Below are 23,823 nucleotides of genomic sequence, written 5' to 3'. Positions count from 1 at the left end.
CGAGCCCCGCGTCGGGCTCTGTGCTGACAGCTCAGAGCCTGGAGCTTGCTTTGGATTCTGTGTCTCCCTGTCTCTGCCCCTCCTCCACTCGCTCGCTCTCTCGCACGCTCTCTCTCAAAAATAAATAAAATATTTTCAAAAATTAAGAACAGCTAAGGGCAACTAAGAGGCAGTGTCTTTTGAAACACAGAACTGAAGAAGGAACATACGCTTGTTCTATCAGTTTTCTAAACACATCTTTTATTATAGGTGGTGTGGTTTGAGTGAGCAATTTTGTGGCTTGGTGGTTTACTTTATGTTTCTAATGGAAAGACTACTCCTGTCTGAGTGAATAAATTAAGAGGAAACCCAAGCAAAGAGGAATAGAAACAGCAACAAAAGAAGTGACTCCACAGTACCAGGTCGAGCGAGAAAAACATCTGCCAGGAACAGCTACGTAGGAGGACATTATCATCTGTTAACTTTCACCCCTGGGAACAGACAGCAGTCCCTAGAAGGGTGCACTTGGGCACACTTAGGGTGAGCAAGTGTGTCTTTTGCAGCTGCTCTGTCATTACCAACCACTGTGGGTGGCCCTTGAGTTGTTAATTAACAAAGTGATGACTATCCATCATACTTCCAAACCTTTCCAAATCATGGAAAATTAGCATGCTTCTTGATGATTTGGAGGCAAAATAAACACTGTATTGCTCCTTAGTCTTACAAAACAGACCCTGTCTACTTCCCTAACAATAGGCAATGATTTGCACAGAGACTGCAAGCAGGAAAACAGGTGTACACTTGTTGGGTGGATGCATTTTTCTTGCTCGAGGGAGAGAATGAGGCTATCTGATTTTATTGCTTCTTCCCCACTTTCCCCCAACTTCTTCCAAATTTCCCAAAGCCTTTGTAACTTAAATATCATCCTGTTCCTGCAGGGTAAGATAAATGCAAGTTTAAACACACCTTGGGGCGCCTGGGTGGCTCAGTGGGTTGAGCGTCCGACTTTAGCTGCGGTCACGATCTCGCGGTCCGGTCCGTGAGTTCGAGCCCCGCGTCGGGCTTTGTGCTGACAGCTCAGAGCCTGGAGCCTGTTTCCGATTCTGTGTCTCCCTCTCTCTCTGACCCTCCCCCATTCATGCTCTGTCTCAAAAATAAGTAAACGTAAAATAAAATAAAATAAAATAAAATAAGCCTACTACCACATGTATGACTAAATTGAAAAGCTTCATATAAGTAGCAGTAGCTTCCATGCTGGGATTGGCTGGGTGAAATAAATAGATGAGTATAAAAAAAAGACCTGAAATACATGGCCCTTAGCCAAGGGCAGCCTTTGGACTATTAACTATTCTTGAAAAATCACAAGACTATTTTACTACCATTTAAATGTGAGTTATTAATGAAGAAATAACCTAGAAAAGAGGTAAATCAATCATTTTTAAAAAATCAGTCTTCCTCTGACCTTCCTCATATATTACTAGGAATGTTGAACCACTTATTGGTGGATTTCTACTATCAGTATGGCAATAAATAAGGTATATTCAACATAAAATTCATTCTGAAAACTGGGACCAAACTCATTTATTTGAATATTAATAAGTATTTAGAAAATATTTTAATAAGAAGCAACTATAAGCCTAGTTGTCATTTCCTGTGTAAATCCCTTCTGGATTTTTTTTTTTTTTTTTTTTTTTTTGGCTAGTGTGGTTTTTATTATTTTTTAAAATCATGTTAAATGCATGCCATTTGTAACATGTATGGATAAAAATCAGTAATTTTATTTTGTTTGTTTGTTTTTTTAAGTTTATTTATTTGAGAGAGACAGAGACAGTGAGAGTGGGGAAGAGGCAGAGAGAGGGAGAGAGAGAATCACAAGCAAGCCCTGTACTGCCAGCACAGAGCCTGACTCAGGGCTCAAACTCATGAAATTAAGATCATGACCTGAGCTGAAGAACCCAAGAGTTGGATGCCTAACTGACTGAGCCACCCGGGGGCCCCTAAAACCAGTAATTTAAAAGTAGACTAATTATCATCAGATTGAGATATATACTTGGAATCTGATACACAGAGGCTAAATTACCCTGTGTCAACAAAAAGTAAATTAGAGACCTAAAATGATATTCTAATTTTCAGTCCAACTGGTCCCCACTAGGTCATAAATAAATCTTAAATAATAGGACAAATGCAAACTAATAGTAAATATTAGTAAACGAAGCAGGACAAATTGATGATATTGGTGCCAAAGAGATCAACATCGTTACTCCAGCCTAAATTATCACTACTTCTTTTTCTGTATTTTAGCAGCTTGGACAATCTTAGAAAAAGCAAATGCAGAAATAATCTGCTAACAAAATGGCATTTAAAGAAAAGGCATTTAAACAAAATGGCATTCATTGATAATGGCCATTGTTCTTTAAATGACAGATACCCTCAGATATAGCCATCCTAAACTGAGGAATACGTTCTCTTTTCCTTAGGAAGTTGGGCTGTTGCCTCTAGGAGGTGCTCTAGTTAATTTCCTGTGACACTGGGGCTTCAGAAGCAGCTCCTTTTCATGAAGTGGCTGCCATACTTGAAAAGGGCCAGGAGGAAAGACTCAGGCAAAGGGGATCTGGGAAGGATTCAGAAGCTTATCTTTTCAATGAAATAAAATAATTATTTCCTTGATTTTTTTTTTTTTCATAATAAGTACCTCAGGAAGTATGGGCTCCTGGCATATCTGCCTTTTTTTTTTTCCCCCACATTTCAGCAGCCTTAATAATTTAAAAAAAGAGAGACAGGTCAAAAATGATCAAAACTCATCTTTGGTTCTAGGAACTCTAACAGTAGGCTTTACCAATGAGCTGTGATTTCCAATTCTACCTTCAAACTATTAATTTACCATCTCCTCGTTTCTGGTCACCACTACTACCACCCTACAGATAAAGTAAAAAGAAAAAAAAAAAGTTTTCCTTTTTCTGAAGGGGGAACTTCAGTCACGTGATAACACTGTCAGCTTACTGAGAAAAAACACACCCCTTTCTCCATGCATTTAAGAAACGAATTTAATTTTTTTCAAATACTCATTACTTTGGCTGCTGGGACAAAGGGTCGGGCTGCAGTGAAGTGCCAAGTAACCCCTCACGTAGAAAATACCTGCTTTACCGCTGCATCTGGGAACCATCCTTGGCTCTAATGGAATATTTATGGGCTGTGATGGCAAGAGAGCAACACAGGGCAGGGAAAACAGCGACCAGCAAAAGAGGGGTTAACAATAACCTCCTTCACTATATTGTAGGAGTTGCGTCTGTGCAACCTTCAACCTCTGCCAGTTTTATTTGCATTTAGGAGATGGTGTCCTGTTATGAGGAAGTGTGACCCCAAGACCTTTCACTTGACCTCTCTCTGCTAATTCTAGCAATGTGCAATAAGACTTTCCACCAAGGGGCAGCCAAAGGTGGAACGGCCAACTAGAAATTTCATTTCCCAACCAAGGGAACATTTCAATTTCTAGGAAATCAATTGAGCTTCTATTAAAAACAATGACACATCTATGTGCTTTCCACAAATAGGTTGCTTCTTGTTGGAAGGCAGGAAGCTATCCTCCCCGGAGCCTCTAGATGAGCCCTGATTTATCCCTTCTGCACCAAGAATCATGTGAGCTGAAAGGTCAGGCAGTTAAAGATTTATGCTTTGTTTTATAAGATTGCTCAGAGAGAGACTCTTTTCCCTCTCTTGTTTATTTTTTATCCTCCCCAGCCTGTCGTCCATTTTTCTGCCCAAACTAGACCATAGAGAGGGAAATGGGAAAATGTCCTGTACAATGAGCCCAGGAATTCGCCATGTCCCCAGATGGCAGGATATGTGAACCAATGAGGCTAGCCTCCCGTGGCCAGCCACCACAACCCACCCAGAAGGGGGTACATGCATCACTGTGCCTTGTAAATCTTTTTTAACCTCAGTTCTGAACTGGGATTTATTTGTTTTTCTAGGCAGATAGATCTGGCTCTCTCTGGGCCCTACAAAATGATCTGTCACTGTCTACCCTGACAGTCTGTAATAAAGTCAGCTTGCAAGGTCTAGCAAATGGATGCCGTATCTTAGATCATGTTAGGTTTTTTTCATTTATTAGATTCCCATCTTAGGCCACCCAGACATTGGTCTTTAAAGCACACATCTCCATCTCCTACCCTGGGACATCTGTCTGAGCAGGGCATTATAGAGGACAAGGGCTATGTGTGTTTATCATTTGCTTTCTGGGTATTCTCATTAATGCCTATTATTATGGACATGGTAATATTTAGGGAAACAACTAGTCCATAAACTGATAGCTGAGAACCAGGAAAAAATTCTTCAGAGGCTAAAAATTTGGAACCAGTGTGTTAACCTTATCAAACTCATTTGTTTCTCTCCAAATCTGTGTCTGATCTTTTTTCCTGTTTTATCTAACAATATCATCATGACCCCGTGAACAGAGCTAGAAATCCATCAGTGTGCTTTGACTACTTTTCCCCCTTTATCTTCCTATCCAGTTGTCTCCATATATTACTGATTGGGCCTGGAAATGGCCCCTGCATCACTGCAGCCCTCTGTCATCTCTCATTTGGATTATTTTGATAACCTTGGATCTGACCTCCCTGACTCTGGTCCTTTCCCATTATAGTCTATATCCCTCCTGCACAGCCCATGAATCCCAACACATCACACTCCTCTCTAGAACCATCGATGCCTAACCCCCCCCCCCGCCTTTTTTTTTTCTAATACAAAGTCCAAAATGCTTAGGACGGCATCCCTTCACTCTCTAGACTCACTTGTTGCCATTCCCTTCACTCACACTCGTGGGCTTGCTCTAGTGCCCCTGCATCCACCATGACCTTCCACATCTCCACGCATCTATTTCAAAAGTTCCCTCCATCTGGAATGTCCATCCCCCTTCCTTAACTCAGAAAAACAAACATACAAATAACAATTGGATTTAAGCATCTATTTCAAATGTCATCTTCATGAAGCACCCATCCCCCAATGCCTTCAAGAAGAATTAATCTGTTCTGTCCTCTTTCTTCTGGCACTGCCTCTTTATTCATCTGCTAGGGAAGTACATATACCTCTGCTTTACAGAAACTTGCAAGTGTTTCTTATTTTGCTCATGGAAGACCAAGAAAGAACTGTCTGAAGTCAGAGTGTATCCCTTTCACATCTCTACCCCTAGTAACGGACCCAAGTGTTTAGCCATTGAGGCTAGAATACTCCGATCAGCTGAAGGAACAGGACAAATAATTTAATTAATAACCTGAAAATATTGGCTTTACAAAAGACTGCTTGAGAAGAATTACATAGATACCGTCTATGTATTTTCTGAAGGCTTATAATCTATAGTATTAAAGTCTATAGTAATTCTACAGCTTAAAGTCTATAGTATTTTCTAAAGGCTTATAATCTCAATCACATTCAGGCACTTAAGTTTCTATTGAAGTGGGTTCCTCTCTACAATTTTTGTTCTTGCTTTATAATCTCACAATATTTAAATATTATAATATCAGGGGTGCCTGGGTGGCTCAGTCAGTTCCGTGTCGGACTCTTGATTTCGGCTCAGGTCATGATCTCACAGCCATGAGATCAAACCCGGCATCGGGCTCTGCACTGACAACATGGAGCCTCCTTGGGATTCTCTCTCTCCCTCTATCTCTGCCCTTGCTCTTGTGTACTCTTTCTCAAAATAAATAAGCATTGAAAAAAAAAACTTTAAATATCATAATATCAAATTTTAAGTCCTGAGACTTGCAGTGACCTTATAGAGGTCAGCTTTTGATTTTTTTGGACTTTCTCTAGGTAAGTACTCTGAGATTTTTAAGGCATTTACCACTCTCTCATTGTGTACACTCTGCTGAAGCTGTTAAACACAGTTCTGGATGCTTTTTATTACTTTTTCCAAGAGCCTTTAAAATTTTTTTTGCATAGATAACACATTCCAAAAGTCTTGCTCTCTCCCCTCTCTCCACCCAATGCATTACCACCACCCCATTTCTTTTGCTTCCCTTAACTTCTTGTTTTCTATATTCTTCTAGTGTATTTCATATAAATACAAGCAAATATGGATATATAGTCTTACTTTTCCACCTTTCCCACATAAAGGTATGAGTTCGTCTAGGTCCTCTGAAAAGCTGTTGCCGGACCAGATTAAATTTAAGAATAATTCCCATGGTTAAGAGATTCTCTCTTCCCCTCTCTCTCAGCCCCTCCCCTGCTTGCTCATGCTCTCTCTCTTTCTCTCTCTCTCTCAAAATAAATGAACTTAAAAACAAATTGTTTTTTGTTTCCAATCCACTCATCACCTAAGAAATCAACCTAAGTAGTTTGGTGTATATTTTATTATTAATAATGTAAATGATGGCTGGCAGAATCTACCCCAAAACATGCCTCTTTGGCATAAGAATTATTTTGAGCTGGTTATTTTAAGAAACAGCAGATCCAGAAAAAGCTCTGAAAACAGAATGTAAGTTATCCTTTTGTAAGGGAAATTTACATTTATAAAGAGAATCTCCATTTATAAAGGGTGTCTCCCTCTCTGAACTGAAAAGAAAAGGATTGCTCTAAATCACAAGAGAATCTTATCAATGGGAAAAGGCTCAAACTTACATCTGCATAACAAACCTTTTCCCTGTTTACCAGGCTTTTCCTGGTCACCTTCCCAGCTGCCCTCCCCCAAACTCTTTTCCTTTTGTCTTTCTCAGAAGATGGTATTAAACTTGAATTGGAAGAGTTACTACTCATTTTTCCCTGGGTATCTTTCAGGTATACACAACATATACATGTTAATAAACATGTTTGTTTTTCTTTCCTGAATGTGTTTCTTGTAATAGGAGTCCTATTCTAACCAAGAATTTAGAAATCAAGGGGGGGGGGGGGATTGCTTTTTACTCCCCTTCATCATACCTGCCAGTCCTATAAGGTTTATTGACTCACCTACTCTTTCTTTTCCCTGTTTTTTTTTTTTTTTTTCTTTTTTCCCAATGCAGCACTGGTGTCAGAGAAAATAAAGCAGTGTGAATACACAATACGTTTCATTTACTTATAAAACCTATACACAAATTAGAAAAAGATATAATCATTTTCTTGTACCCACCAAATTCTAGAGTATGTGGGCTCAGGAAAATCCCTTTGTACCATTACGTAAGTCTATCCCATTTTGCCCTCTTCTCTATCACAGCAGACATTCCTCCCACACTTCTCAGACTTCTAAGGAAACGTCTAAAACACATGTTATTTTATGCCTGATAACATGTACTTTATTTGCATAAACATTTCTTAGTAAAATTATTATGAAGAGTGGCCCCTGTTGTCAGAGAAACCAAGAAAAAAATATCTAGTGTTCCATTTTTTCAAACTGTAGTCATTTTCTGTGCTTTTACTCTTGTGGTTACAAGACAACATCCTTCTGCAACATGGAGCTTCTTATCTTGTCCTTCTCTAGGATTTCTGGTTGGCCTATAAGTGTTCCCCTGAATTCACCAACATAAATGCAATAAATTTCTAAACTAAATTGATGACATTTACCTTCCTTTGAAACTGACTTGCCTTCTGATCTAACTGCCCAACATAGGTCACTATGTTTACAATACTAAATTCTAATATGAGCCAACTTCAGTTCAAATCCAGGTGCTATTACAAACTCGAAGTGTGACTGTGGGGATGTTACGGAACCTGGTCTGGATCACCCGGCGGAAGAACCAAGTGGCACTCGGAGATCTTGGAAGGCAGAAGGTTTATTTCACACCAGCAGGCTCAGAGGAGATCACTCTCCAGAGGTCTGAGTCCTGAGCATTAAATAGAGGGAACAATTTATTGTCTGTTACTTCCACATTTCCACATTAGCAGTAATTTGGCACCTGCGGCAAGCGGGGTAGGAAGAAGAACCCCAAAGGGGAGTCTTCAGTGGGGGACTGGAATTTCCCTATTAGTCCTGTCAGCCATCTTGTAACAGATTTTTCCCTATCAGGGAAAATGTTAAAGTCCTCTCTACATTAGTTTCTCATCTGTAAAATGAGTCTAGTAAGCATATTAGTTGGGGTGCCTGGGTGGCTGAGTTGATTAAGCCACCAACTCTCGATTTCGGCTCAGGTCGTGATCTCATGGTGGTAGAATTGAGCCCCACATTGATCTCTGCCCTGGGTGTGGACCCTGCTTGGGACTCTCTCTCCCCACCCCACTCTGCCCCTCCCCAGCTTGCTTGCATGTTTTGTCTCTCTCTCTCTGTCTCTCTGTCTCTCTCTCTCTCAAAAAAAAAAATTGTATTAGCTTCATACAAATGTTTTGAGGATTAAATGAGATGATACCTATAAAGCTCATAACATTTTGCCTGAGACATAATTAGCCCTCGGTGAGAGTTAACAATTTGATGATGGGGAGGGAGGGGGAAGAGGAGGGGGACCAGAAGAAGGAGGCGCAGGATAATGTTAATGATTGTGGTGATAATGTCCTTATTTTAATGTGAATAGAGAAAGGATAGTCTGTTCTGTACTGAACATATTCTCTTTCGAGGTCACCTCTATGCCATGAAAAATGACAACACTTAAGGAAAAGCAGAGAGCAATAAAAGAAGTCATCTTCTCATATCTGAAGCAGATATCACAGTCTTATTAAAAATTTCCCACAGTAAGGAGGATGATGCTATGATGACGGGAGATTTTCTCTAAAGTGAATGTCGGCATCCTAAACCAAGTCAGACCTTTCAGTCTACTCTAGAGCATCTTTTAACATTCCCAATCCTTGTCTTTGACATAGTGTTTCTATGTTCATGTTTACATGTTGGTGCTCTACTCCACTGTGCTCTAAGAATAAAACATACGTATAAAAATGATGGCTGGCAGCCCGACTTCAAACATTGTTTTCAAGGTCCAGAGATCCAATTTCAAATTAATTGTCGTGCACAGTAAGAGGGGTCCCAAGGCCTATATCATCCAATCTTTGCCACTCACTCCCTGTGTGAACTTGAACACATTCCTTAACTTTGGGGGAATCTCAGCATTTCTAAATAAGTTGGACGTAATTGTAGAGCCCACTTTTAGGCAATTAACTTGAACAGAGGAAACCTGAGAAAGGTGGAAGGGCCCACAGTAACTCTCTGTCCGAATACACACAGGCACATTAGGCGACCTACCTCAAAATATCCAATGGGTTGGACACAAGTACCAAGAAAGTAAAATTCTGTAGTTCCCATACCTCCTCACCTTCCCCCTTTAACTACAGCCCCCCCACCCACCTCAAAGCAGCCAGCCTCTGCTCTGCTGTCCAGCCAGCTGCTCCCTTGCTGAGTATTCAATAAACTTCTATCTCCTTTGTTCGGCCTTGGGTGAATTCTTTCTCTGCCCATGCCACTGGCTTCCACCCTATCTGGTCATCCCACATTTGGTGCCCCCTTCCCCCATCCAAGCAGGAGATCCCACAGTAATTTGGCTTGTAAATGCTTCTTTCAGTGCTATGCTTAAATCAAAAGATTGGTTGTGGTTCCTACTTTAAGGTGGCTTTGTTATTGTTAGTCTTCTTACAAAAAGTTGAGAGTCCTGCCTTGTTCTCGAATTAGCTCCTAAGACTGTAATATTTAAAAAGACCCACCCAGGGGCACCTGAGTAGCTCAGTTGGTTAAGCATCAGACTTTGGCTGAGGTCATGATCTCACAGTTCATGGGTTCGAGCCCCAGGTTGGGCTCTGTGCTGAGAGCACAGCAGCTCAGAGCCTGCCTGGAGGCTGCTTCAGATTGTGTCTCCCTCTCTCTCCACCCCTCCCCAGCTTGTACTCTGTCTCTCTCCCTCTCTCAGAAATAAATAAACATTAAAAAAAAATTTTTTAAAAGACCCGCCCATAAGAACTCTAGCTATAATTGTGAGCACATCATTATGCAAAAACTTGTCATATCCCTAAATTGTACATCTGAAACTAAGGTAACATTGTGTGTCAACTCTACTCAAATAAAAAAAATAAACATAAATAAATTTTAAAAAACCAAAAAGAACTATTATTCATCCAGGTGAAGGAAGTAACCTGCTTAAAATCAACTGTGGTGTAGGCAACTGATGCATCAGTAGAAAAACAGACCAATAAATTGAGGTTTTTCTTCCCTTTCTGATGAAAGAAACTTACAAGATGTCCACATCCTCTGAATGCTGTCCTACAAGCTGGTGTGAAGATCAGATGTAGAATCAGCATAACTGGAAAGAGGAAGCATGAAGGAAAGGAAAGGAAAAGTGATGCAGGGGGTAAAAGGTAGAAAAACCTGAAAACAAAATAATCTTTTTCTTGCCACTCAAAGCGTGGTCCTTGGACCACATATTGGCATCATCTGACAGCTGGTTTGAACTGTGGAATCTCAGATGTACTGCTGATCTATTGTACGGATAGTGGCAGTGCACAGATCCTTTGCATCTGCCAGTGTGCCCATCCTTTAGCGCTCCAAGTGCTAGCTGATAACAACTCACAGCCGACCCTTCATCTAGAGCATTATCCTTGGCCGAATGGGAGCTTCCTCACTTGGAAAGCTACAAGGTACCCACCCAACAAACTTCAGGCAATAATTGACTGGTACTAAGGGATGAAAGACTGGTTCTTGATCTTAGGGTGAGGTTATTTGTTGCCACATGTGTTCCAAAGCTTCCCCTGGGTTCAAAGACTAAAGCTAAGTCTTTGATTGAGACCACATTCATGATTAGCTTTTACGCCTGGCTCTATCAGGCATTGTTCACTTCTTTTCTCCTGAGAATACTCCTCTAGTGAGTTACTTGAATGAGAATCCCCATCTTGGTCTCCACTTTTAAGAAACTCAACCTCAGGTGCTTTGTATCAGATATATATCTGAGAAGCAGAGGCTAAGGATAGACATTTCTAGTTGGATCTAACGTGCCAGCTGGATCACAGGTGGTAGGTGATGGACTGATACAGTCTCTGGGAAGCCGCAGCAGGCAACTACTAAGACTTCCCTGTGAGGAGAAGGGGATGGGATGCAGGTGGAGGGAATGCACTGCCTGGTACAATTTCCCAGGCGCTGGAGAGATATGGGGAAAGAGCAACTGCAAAGACTGTGAAATTGAGTGGCTGTTGCTAAGTAGCATTGATTTAGTGAAGAAAGAAAATGACAGGTTCAGACCTCTTAATAATTCAAAGTAAAGTGTGAGTGTCAGAGGCCTCCGTGGTAGCATTCGAAAAGATTCTCATCACCTGAAGCCAGAGGGTGGAAACAGCTGAAGATTAGACAGAGAAGTTAAGTATAATATTGGCAGAGCTTTAGAGAATTCTAGGCCTAGGCAAATCTCCTATACCAGTACAGCACCCAGAGAGGGAAAGAGTGGAACTCTGAGATTTGAGATGAAGACAATGTAGGTAGATGAACCAGTGAACTTCGTATCCTTAATCTCTCTGAGCCCACCAGGCCAGCAGAAGTGGCCTACTTCTTTTGGAAGAGAGAAAACCCACCTTGTTTAAGACTCTGCAGAGGCCTCAAATGAGGTAGGTGCCAAACAAGACAACAAATAACCTCCTTAGGATCTGCTCTCTTAAAGTCCACCTGGACTTTAAATATGATCAGGCCCTTAAATGTGATCAAACCTCGGCATAGCCAGCCTGGAGAAGTGCTGGATGTGTCAGGGACTAGGAGGGATTATACATCAAAGTTGCTACAGGACATGGGTAACGTGCTGGCAGGAACCGGGAAAATATGTCTGGAAGTGAGTCTTGAAGATGCCAGATCAAGAAGGTGGCATATAAAGCTAGATGAAGGAAGATTTACCATATGAGGGAACTCGCTAGTGAAACAGGATTTATTTAACTCCCTGGCAAGAACTCTAAGTGATGGTTCTACAGGCTTGGAAAAAATGACAGCTGGCATTAAATTAGAGAGGCTCTGGAAAACGGTGAGAAAGAGCTCAGTAAGGCTTAGAGAGCTAAGTATGCTAGAATGGATCTATTATATACAACTGGAAAACCTACCAGCTGGTCATTTCCTTTAAGAGGGCCTGGAGAGCACTCCACTTATTAAAGCAATAAGGAATGAACTAGGGAGGAACATCACTGCAATGCTCAGTAATGCCTGTCTTCTGTGGGCTGAATTAGTAGCTGTTACAGAACTGAGTTCCCTAGAAGCAAAGGGGATGATAGGATCTTGGAATAGCATGGTTAGCAAGGTCTGAATGGCAGCCAAGAGGGGTCTGACTTAATACGGTCTTAGAGATGCCTTGAAATACGTGGTGTTCCTAGAGGCAAGATCAATAAGCAGCCAACTGCCCAGGGTACTGTCAAATCTACATCTAAATATCTATATCTATCAGAAAAATTAGGAATAGATGAGTAGAAGGCAACACTCCCCAGTGGAAAGTCACAAACTTTTGCCCAGTTTCCACACTGGAGTCAACTCCCAGATGCAGGACCCACTGACTGAAGGAGCATCCAGGTCCAGATGATGAAGGGATCTCTGACACTGCAGCAGGTATATACATGAATCTGCATGTCATCTGCACGCAGGGGTCATGCTAATCTTCTCTGTATCTTTCCAATTCTGTATACGTGCTGCTGAAGCTAACACCAGCAATTACATACAACAGTGATTCTTCCATCCTTCCCAAGTGGGACCCATAGCCATTTACTTGGGTAATGGCACACTTGGAAAGGGGAATTTCCAGATTTTTCAAGGTTTGTCAAATACAGCATCCAAGTTCAATCTGATACCAGGAGATCCATGTGCCATCTTGCTTTCCTCTGCATTACAGTAGGGGTATAAGGAGTTCAGTTAGTAAAGGTAATAAATGGAGTTCTGACCCAGGTCTATCCCACAGGAGGGGTTACTGTCTCTATGGACCCGCTTGGTTGTCTCTTCCTTGCTCCCCAAATGGGTAATTCAAGTGCACATATTTAGCAGTTAGCAGAAATTTCAAATGGGTTCCTTGACCTATAGATTAGGAATGTTTGTAGTAAGAAAGCAAAGTAGTAGCCCTTGAAATTACCCCCACCCGCCCCAGAAATTAGAGTAAACAAAAACACATGGGATACACATTCACGGTCCTATCCCAAGGTTGTGCTAATTTTCATGACCTCTGGCATACAACAGATTGAAGGGACCTGGATTGTGTAGGAAAGGGGAACTATTTTCCTTCTACCTATCTGAGGTTCACTGTCTGGGGCTCTGTAAATTCGCCTGACAAAAGACAGATTAACAAGAGAAAAACAGAACTTTATTAACTTGTGCACTGTGCATGTACTTGGGAGCACTCAGAGATGAGTAACTCAAAGGGGTGGTTAGAATGTGGGTTTATATAACATCTTAACAAAAGAGCAATATATTTTTAGAGATGTACAAGACAAAGGTAAGAGACTTTGAGTTCCAGGGGCAGCATTCTGTGGGAAGGCAAAAAAAATGGGGAAACTAAAGGTAGATAAGGGCTAGTTGCAAGGTTTGTTATATAGATTCCTTTGGTTTCCTCTCTGGGCCGATAAGGACCTGGTTATCTCTGGTGGTTAACTTCTGTCCTTCCTGGTAGAGAAGGAAAGGGAAACACCTTTATAAATTTGTATCCTGCCTCTAAGCGAATAAGGGGAGGGCAAAGAGATACTCTTATATTTACTTCTTTTCAACTGCCTTCAGCTCAAAATAAGCCTATGCCAAAGTGGCATATTTTGAGATGGCATATTTTGCTAACCTTCAACTTTCTGGATATTTTGGAGAGAATTTACATCATGTCAATTGAAGCTGATGAGCAAGAAGTGGCAAATAGTATGGATGCCTTAGACATGCATATCCAGTCCAGAGAGTGGGGAAATACGTCATGTTTCCTACCACAAAGAATGAAACCCAACCTTTGATAGGTTCTTTTTGGGTTTTGCAGGCAGTATATTCTGCATTAGGAATACAGAAACTACCAATTCACCATGTTGATTTAAAGGCTATTATCAACTTCTGTTAAGGTCCAGAAAAAAATAGTTCTCTGTAGTACTTCAGGTTTTGGTTCTGAAGTGCTGACATTTTATTTCTGTGGCTCAGCAGACTCCATGATACTAGACAGATCGTGGTAGAGAAAGACATTGTGTAGGACTCTGGGAAGACCCAACAGGATGGCCACAGCAGAAACTCCTATGATTTGGAAGAAAGTCAATGTCATGTCACATGTAGCAGAAAAACTATATTCCATTCAAAAAATAGGTCTTGGGATAATACTAGATCTTTTAGAAACTGCACATCTGCCCTCGGGAATTAAGTGACTGTATGGTCAGAATTACTCATCATAAATTGGATACTTTCAGATCCACCAAATCATAACATTGGGGCGTTCTAGCAGCAATCATTAATCAAGCAGATGTGGTACATGCAAAATCAGGCTCAAGGTGGTCCAGGAGACACAAATAAGGTAATGAACAGCTGTCAGAACCCATGTTTGTCTGGTGCCTTTGTCTCAGCTCACACTCTTGTCACATGGGCATTTTCTATAACTAACTGATGGGAGAGGAAATACACAAGCTTGATTCACAGATGGGTCAGTTTACTAAGTGAATGCAAACAAAAAATAAAGTATCACTGCACCATGTCACCTCTCAGGGGAAGCCCTGAAAAACCATCACGGGGAAAGCCTCCCATTTGGCAGAGCTTCAGACACTACAAGGGGTGATGCGCTTGGAATGCAGAGACAGTAGACAAAAGGGAGCGTATATATCGATTCTCAAGAAGGCAGAAATAGCTTAACTGATTGGTCAATGGCTTGTAAAGAACTAGATCAAAGGACGGGGAACAAGGAGATCTGGGGATGTGTCAGGCAAATGAATCTTTGAGAGTGAGCATAAAATATGAGGATCTTCGTATGACACATTAATGCTGAGCAGAGTGTGTCCACCTCAGAAGAGGCATTAAACACTTCACAAACAAGATGACTCAGTGAGTAGATATCTTCTAACCTTTGAGCTTGACCACTACGGTGCTTGCATGATGAACTCATAAAAAGAGCGGCCATAGTGGCAGAGATAGACTTTTTGTGAGTCAGACAGCAGGACCTCCCTCACTGATACTAACCAGTCTAATTCCTGCCCTTTTCAATATTCCACTTACTAGCAAAAGAGAACAAAATTGAAATCTCCGAAGAGTACCACCCCTCATGAAAACCAAGCAGCCGCTTGAAGCAAGTAAAACTTCTTCTTCACACTGTCCCCCAGTAGTGGCAGCTATTCATCACTCACCAAAATCAACACATATTCTGCATTTGCCTTTTGGATCCACATGATCTTAGCTAGCACCACTATCCAAGGGCTGATAGAGTGTCTGATCTACCAACACATCTCAGACAAACACATTTTACCTAAGAAGGTGTAGCAGCAAACACTATAGTTATAAGTTTCACTCAAAATATGACCAGGGGTGCCTGGGTGGCTCAGTCGGTTGAGCATCCGACTTCAGCTCAGGTCATGATCTTACGTTTAGTGAGTTCAAGCCCCACATCAGGCTCTGTGCTGATAGCTCAGAGCCTGCAGCCTGATTCAGATCCTGCCCCCCTCTCTCTCTGCCCCTTCCCCACTCACGCTCTCTCTCTGTCTCTGTCTCTCTCTCTCTCTCAATAATGGATAAACATTTAAAAATAAATTTTTTTTAAATATGACCAAACCCTGAAGAAGCTGTGCTTAAAAGGCATAAACTTAATATAGGTATCACTTGATGAGAAGTACAAGGAATGGATAGTAAAGAATGCTGTGGTCCCCCACGCAGATGTCTTCTATTAGGCAGTATACATGTGCACATTGCTTATAACAACTCATGGCTGCTCCCATCTCCAGAGAATTGCCTTTGCCCCAACAGGAGTGTCCAAACATTAGTGGGACTAACGATGTATATAGGACACCCTAAATTGCACCAACAGCACAAACATTTGGCAGACATACACGATTCCTCAAGATATTTGCAAAGTTATGTGTTAAGATGATTACTGGCAAAGATTAATCCATCAGAATTATAAGTATATATCACCAAGTGCTCACTTTCGCTTCAGGGAAATGACATATCTCAGAGAATGTATCCATTTTCCCTGTTTTATAATTGCTGGCACACACCTAAGTGGCTATACATCTTCCATTTGTCCTTTAATGGATGGCAACATTTTGATCTTCTTTTGTTTGTAGAGTGATACCTTTTTTGCCACCTATTACTGCATTTCCAGATAATAACAACTTATAAAAAAAAGTGAAGAAAAGAAACAAAAACAAAAGCAAGTATCAACAGAGTAAAAACTACATTTTCGAGGGGAAAACATGCTTCTGAGAGTTGTAGTATACCATCTCAGAGGGCTCATCAAAGCACAAGGGCTGGGTAGAGTGTTGAATGCCAACCATTAAGAGCTTGTATGTCAAGCAGTATCTTCCAGTGGAAGACTTTGAGGTGACAGAATATTTTGATTAAGGATGACTGGCAGGGGCACCTGGGTGGCTCAGTCGGTTAAGCATCCTACTTCGGCTCAGGTCATGATCTTGCAGTTTGTGAGAGTTCAAGCCCCGCATTGGGCTCTGTGCTGACAGCTCAGAGCTTGGAGTCTGCTTTGGATTCTGTGTCTCCCTCTCTCTCTCTGCTCCTCCCTCCACTTGCACTCTTTCTCTCTCTCTCTTTCTCAAACATAAAGGTGACTGGAAGACATGAAAAAAAAATCAATAATACTTATAAATGATGGTTACTTTCAGTAGCACACACATTAAGGAGCTAGTAAGGGAGAAGCTCATACAGTAAGAGAAATAAGGAATTTAATAAAATCAACACACCTTACTTCCTTCTTAGGAAAGTTCTTCTAGAACTCTAGAGTTCTTCTAGAAGAAGGTTAGGAAACTGTAGTGTTCTTCCTGAATTATTATTGCAGCGGTCTATAAATATTCTATTGGTCTAAATTGGGCACGTTCTAATGTCCATCTGTTCCCCGGATAAATGATGTAGTCCCCAGTTAATACTAATTGCAAAATCACTACATAGGAAACTGGTCTGAATGATTGCAGAGAGAATGGAGTCAGCACCTATGGCTTTTGTTTACCTGGAGAAGGCTAGTGACAGGCACAAAGAAAAAAAAAAAAAGGAAAAAGGAAAAAATAAATAAGCTTTATCTGCAGTCAAGGGGAACAATTAGAGTAGACCTAGTGAGAAACTGCACTAAACACGCTTCTTCCTGCAGGCGCCTGAGCCCCAGAAGAATTCTCTTGTCTCTCTCTTTCTCCCACCTCCCTCTTCTTTTTCTCCTAGACACATACACACGTGCACACACAATTTTATAATCTGATGTTTTTCATTCAAAAGACATGCATCGATGTCTAAGTAGAATTACTTAATGCTTTACTCTGGCTTTGAGTTGCACCTATGAATCCATCCTATGCTAATCAACCTAATCCATGGTAATGACCCCAAGTTTCTAACAGCTAGACTCCCTATGCTAAATCTTCTGCATTGTTTTTCATAACCTAAGACCCATATTGGTTGTTTGGCAAAATAAGGTAGTCCTTGCAGGGGAAGGGGAAACAGTTCTAAGGAATTTTGTAATGTAATCAGATTGCTGTGTCGTTTTGGTGAGAAAAGTGGCAAACCAGAGAGTGAAGACTTTAGAGAAACTTGGTAGTGTAGGACTTAGCTAATTTTGGAAGACTGGTATGACGTATGGAGAGGCTGACATTTGATAAACACATTCCATGCTCCGTGCCAGTCACTTTACATTACGTAGGTTTTAGTTTTCATATTGTCTAGAAGAGATTACAGCTCAGAGAGGTTAAGTAACTTGTCCCAAACTCGTGGCTAGTACACGGTACATCCCTGGTTCAGTTCCAGAACTGTCCTTCTACACTATCATGCTGCATAAGGAGAAGTCCCTCCCCAGGGAGGGAATGCCATGTATCACACACCGATGGTTCCACCAGATAATTAAGACAAGACAAAAAAGTGCAAATGGACCTATTCCCTATCATCTTCCGTCACAGTGAGCTGGGTTGTGGGCCTGGAGGGAAAGTCTAGAGGACGGGACAAGCTAGCTCTGTGCTATAGCTGCCAAAGGAAAGACCCCTGTGAAGAAAAGACTATTAACAATCTCAGCTCCATTAAATTTAAAGCAGCTGCTAACAGTAGGGGCCTTTACATTGTCAATTATATGAATTTTCCTATTACTATGTCATACCAAAGAGCAATTATAGTACATTCATCAAACACTGCTTCCGCTTCTCTGGTTCTGTCCATTAATGCCACAGTGGCAGGCCTTGGAAATCCTTGAAGACAAATCTAACATGCAGACTTTAATTGTTTCAAGGATTTGTGGTCAGAAACAACACTAGGTGAGTAGTAGGGGGTCAATTACACAATTAGATAGTGATAGGCAGGGACCAGCTGAACTCACGCAACGCACAAAGTCTTTATATATCAGTTCACTTTGCAAAGTGCTTTGACACCTACCATTGCACCTCGAGTTTGCTTCTATCCCATTAGCCGGTCTGAGAACTATTTAATTACCCTGCTTCTTGCACAGTTGAGGAAATGGGGACCAGAGAGTCTCTGCTGAATCAGAGCCTGAGGATGCCTGTGCACTTCTGTCCCTACTGAAGAAGCAGAGGAAGAACAAATGACCAGTCTTATCTCATCATGCCCCATAATGAAAACAAAGGAATATAATGAGGAAAATGGTCCCACAAAAAGACAGGAAAGAAGTAGGAGGAGAGCGTGGAAAGGAGACAGAAAAGGTAGTAAGCATCAATCTTACTAAGGATGGCTCCAGATTGAGTTACCTTTACTTATTTTTTAATTTTAGAGAGAGAGCATGCACGAGCAGGGGAGAAGGGCAGAGGGAGAGAGAATCTTACGCAGGTTCCATGCCCAGTGCAGAGCCCAATGCAGGGCTCAATCCCACAAATCAACGCAGGGCTCGATTCCATGATCCCTGGAATCATGACCTAAGCTGAAATCATGAGTCAGACACTTAACCGACTGACCACCCAGGTGTTCCCAACTGAGTTACCTTTTTTTTTTTTAATGTTTATTTATCTTTGAGAGCTACATATAGAGAGAGACAGAGTATGAATGGGGGAGGGATAGACAGAGAGGGAGACACAGAATTTGAAGCAGGCTCCAGGCTCCAAGCTGTCAGCACAGGGCCCGATGTGGGGCTCGAACTCATGAACCATGAGATCAACCGACTGAGCTACCCAGGTGCCCCAAGTTACCTTCATATCATTCCCCTTCAAGATGTGGTATGTGCTGTTACAACCCCACAAAGACAGAAAGACAAGCTTCCAGAAAATGAGGGAGGTGAGGAGGAGGAAAAGATAATTAGTTCTTTGTAGTAAGAACTGATTTCAGAGAAAGCCTACCTACTCTCAAAAGGCAGGTTTCCCATGGTCTCAACAGCATCAGTTTTTGTTTGCTTGTTTTTACATAAATGTGATGTGCAACACTGTGTGAGTTTAAGGTGTATAGTGTGTAACTTTGATACATTTATGTACATTTATATAGTGGCATGGTTGCCAATGCAGTGATATTTATCACATTACATAATTATAGCACAGTAACTGTCTATATCATTATAATGCACATTAGATCTTTAGGGCTTATATGCTATTCATTACAAGTTGTACCCTTAAACACTACCACTTATCCCCCTATCCCCAGATAACCACGTTTTACTCTTTGTTTTTGGTTTTGCTTTGTTTAATTTTAGAAAGAGAGAGAGAGAGAGAGAGAGAGAGTGAGGAACAGGCAGAGAGAGAGGAGACAGAGAATGTCCGTGCTGAGAGCACATGGGATCATGACCTAAGCTGAAATTAAGAGTTGGATGCTCAAGTGACTGAGCTACCCAGGTGCCCCGTTTTACTCTGCTTTTTACAGGTTTCCTTTTTTTAGATTCTACATATAGGTGATATCATAAGGTACTTGTCTTTCTCTGTCTGACTTGTCTTGCTTAGCATAATGGGCTCAGTAGTTTAGAAATCACTAGGGAAATGACCTCTGCACAAGATGGTTCCTTTCAGTTCTGTGCAATGAAGTGCTCAAGGAGCACTTAAGTTCCAAATTCCTTTCTATGCACTTGGTAGACATTGAAATAAACAAGAAATGTTTCCTGCCCTTGGGAAACATGCCATTCCTGGAAGTAACCAAAACCTTGGCAAATGATTCAATATGGCATTTTAAATGCCAGAGGTGAGCTCAGGTTTTGCCATGGGAGCACAAAGGAGGAAGAACATCTCGATTATCCGGGAGGAATTCTCCCAGAGCTGTCTCACATGATAGGTAAGAGCCGATAGGCTCAGTGAAAAAAGAAAAAATAGGAAGGGCTTGCCAAAGAAGGAATAGTGTAGGATACAGATTCTGCTCTATCACTTGGCCAAGCACATTATGGAAGCAAACAGATAAAAGCCAGTTTCGGTGAACGGATGCTTCTCATCAGGCCACACATAACTCAAAGAAACAGGATGCTTCGGCATGGTGGTCGGAGCACCCAGGATAGAGGAGGGTGCCACACCGAACATTCCTCAGGCCCTGTGTCCTTTCTCTGGCTCCTCATATCCTCCCCATGTTCTCTTCTCTCTGCAGCTGCCCCAGTTTCCCCACTGTTACCTCAGCTTCCTGGAGACACACTGACCCCCTAACTCCTTGAAACAACTTGTGAAGAAATCTCTTAAAAATTCTCTTAATTCAAATGGGATAACCATTTCCAAGGAATTAATGATAAAAACAAACCTTAAACTTTAAAAACAATGACGGAATTTAGGATTATAAAACCAATTTACCAGGCTATCTATTACTGCATCACAAACTACCCCAAAACTTACATTACCTCAAATGACTTAAAATAACCACTCTATCCACTTACAATTTTATGAGTCAGTAATTCAGAATGAGTTTGGCTGGGTGACTGGTCTCTGATCCACATGGTATTAGCTAAAGGCTGGGACTGAGGGTCCACTTTCAAGATGGCCTCTTTACTGTATATGGGAAACTCCAGGATTCCTTGACATTCCCTCCATCTCTCCCTCTCCCTCCCTCCCTCATTCTCTCTCCATGATGTCGTATTCTCTGGGACTCATTCATGTGGCCTGGGATTCTTTCAAAGTGATTGTTTCAGGGTAGTCTCCCTGCCTGGCAGCTGGCTTCCAAGAGAGCAACAACTTAGAAGATGCCAGTCCTCCTTCAAACAGCTGACACTTGAATGATATCATTTTGCCATTTGCTATTGGTCAAAGCAGTCGCAAACCATCCCATATTCAATAGATCTCTACTCTCAATGGAGGCAGTATCAAAGAATTTATGTCCATCCTTAATCTGCCACAGTAGCTCAAGAGAAATTTGGCCAAAATTTAGCTTCATTAAACTGTGAAGCATTTGGAGCAGCCACCCCCTGGATTCTTATTTCTCATCATGATGAAGAAAACAAAAAACAAAGCTTACATCCTAAATTCCTCCTCATAAGTAGATGCCATGCTTGCAACACTCTTAGTGTGGGCCCTGCAGAAAAAAAAAAAAAAAAGAAGATGGGCTGTCAATTGCAAAAGAATTTACCCACAGTATCTATACCTGTTTGTCCCATTTGGACCTCCTGCGGCAGATGGAATATCGAGAGTAGACCACTGTGAGAGCCACACAATTCCCCCCCCCACACCCCCCCACATGTCTATAAATAATTGCTAGAACTTTGCCATGGTGCTAACCTTCTCAGTGAGCCAGAATATGTAATATCACATTGAAATTCTACTCTCTGGCACGTTAAGAGTTACTAGCAGAAAAATCCAAGAACTAATTTTCAGTATGTCTTTATAAGGAATTCACCATTAGAACCATTCTGAACATTGTGTATAATGTGATTAGATAGAAACGGCATTTAAGCCTTAAAAAAAAATACTTAAGTATGTTGCCATCATAAGTAATTGATAGAGGTGAGACTAGAGCCCCGGCCATCTGACTGACCATCTGACTCCAAAGCCCATCTTCCTACTACCTGTACTTAGTGTCCTAATGCAATTTAAAAAAAGAAAAATAAAATAAAAAAAGCTCAATAGGAGGACAGGGATGGAAAATGCCATCCTTGCTTAGAAAGGATAGAAGTTGTCTCCAAATCTTTTTAGTTCCCAAAAGTCACCATGACAGGTGAGTAGACATGGTGCTTCTTGGGAGCTGCTAATGAATACAGGCCCAGGAGGTGACAGGGAGGATTAAAGAGGAAGCAAGCTATGATATCAATGGTTGTCTCCTGTGTCTGGCTACAGCTCAGGGGCGTTTAGGAAGGCGCTAGGCAAATTTTCAGAGTAGGAAGCTTGTCTTCTAGAATTCAAGTTTTCTTTGCCTTTACTCACTCTGGAGCACTGGAGCTTATCTGCTCCCTCACTCCAGCCACTGTCCCCACAGCTTCTTGAAGGTCTAACTGCCCAGCAACCTCCTGCTCCTCCCTCTTCCACCAAGAGGGCACTGTCACTTCCCCGCCTTAGTACAAAGTAGTCCTAGGAATGACTCCAATATCTGCCATTTGCACTCAGGTTTAGGGTTTACCAGTGTGGCTTCCTCTTCAGGAAGTACTTGCATTTCCACACTTCTCTCTTCACTGGCACCCTCTAAACCAAGTCAATGTAGGCAGCAGCCATTTGGCCATAACTCAATCCCAAAAGATGCTTTATTTAATCAAAACAGATTTTAATCTAAAGATCTAAAGAGAGGAGAAAAAGAGATTCAATAAACAATTCATTATTATTACTTAGTAAACAATTTCTGAGAATAAGTAAAATTTTACAACGTCCTTACATGGCAATGGCAGTTAATTGTGAGAATTCTTCCACACATTATGAATCACTTTCCTAGGCAGGGATGATATTTTTAAAAATTCAATAATGTTTTATGCTATTCAATTTATAAAAGTTGTATCAAAGGTGAAACAGAATGGTGATAGGACTAGGACCAAGTCATCAGGTCCAAATTCCATGATCTTTCAATTATTTTCCTTGCAAATTTCCCTACTGTTTTAGCTCTGGGTTGTCTCTATGGTAACAAGAGGAACTTTTTCCAATTCTCTCTATACCGAGAACGTTCATATATAAGCTTTCAAATGCTTAAAGGTAACGGGGATCCGTTAAAGGAGTCTACATTGTTTCAACCAGTTAAATTGCAATAAAGAGAAGCCCCAAATTTTAGAGAGTGTAACCCAATGAAAATTTATTTTTCATACACCTCCAAGTCCCAAGTGGGTCAACAGACAAAACTGTTTCTCATAATCCTTTGGAGATATGGGCTGAGAGAGCACCACCTTGCACGTATGGTCAAGCAGGCTCTAAGCCAATCGGAAGATGCTGACTTGCACAATGGCTCTTAAAAGCTCCCACCTGGAGGGGACAGAGGTTTCCTCCACTCACACTGTATTGGCCAAAACAAGCTGTGTATATTCTGCCTAAGTTCACAGGGGATGGGGAACTATCAGCTTACCACATGTGTGGAAGGAGAAGACATTTGCAAACAATCAAAATTACTACCACACTCTCAAAAAAGAAATGAACATGACTGAAGGTTATCCTAACCACTAGATAATTTAATAACTCACTTATAATCCATTTAAAACTCATTTGTAGTCTACGGGTAGACACCAACAAGAATAAGAGAAAGCCTAGGAGTGAGCATGGTTCATGAAATCAGGAATAAAAAACACTTTTCAAATAATCCCCCCAAATTAGTCACAAGGATAAGATGATTCAACACACATAAGTATTCTGTATATCACAGATGCCTGGTTCCTAGATTTAAAAAGTACCATAAATGAAAAACAACAATCAAGAATATCCAAAGCTTCGGGGCGCCTGGGTGGCGCAGTCGGTTAAGCGTCCGACTTCAGCCAGGTCACGATCTCGCGGTCCGTGAGTTCG

General features: G+C 41.3%; 1 long non-coding RNA gene and 1 other non-coding gene across 2 annotated transcripts in view; both read right to left on the bottom strand.

Moving 5' to 3' along the window:
* Positions 1-23,823, bottom strand: part of LOC121013594 (uncharacterized) — a 137,351-nt gene that overhangs the window by 6,372 nt on the left and 107,156 nt on the right. Inside the window, exon 5 of the long non-coding RNA XR_005782795.1 lies at positions 21,371-21,427. This is a non-coding gene — a long non-coding RNA (uncharacterized LOC121013594). The remainder of the gene's footprint in view (positions 1-21,370; positions 21,428-23,823) is intronic.
* Positions 12,421-12,526, bottom strand: LOC121013812 (U6 spliceosomal RNA). The gene has a single exon (XR_005782938.1). It is a non-coding gene; the product is annotated as a U6 spliceosomal RNA (small nuclear RNA).

Source organism: Herpailurus yagouaroundi, unplaced genomic scaffold (genome assembly GCF_014898765.1).
Source record: "Herpailurus yagouaroundi ecotype Mexico unplaced genomic scaffold, PumYag 199, whole genome shotgun sequence".
NCBI classification, from domain to species: domain Eukaryota; kingdom Metazoa; phylum Chordata; class Mammalia; order Carnivora; family Felidae; genus Herpailurus; species Herpailurus yagouaroundi.
This window is presented reverse-complemented; position numbering and strand designations above follow the sequence as displayed.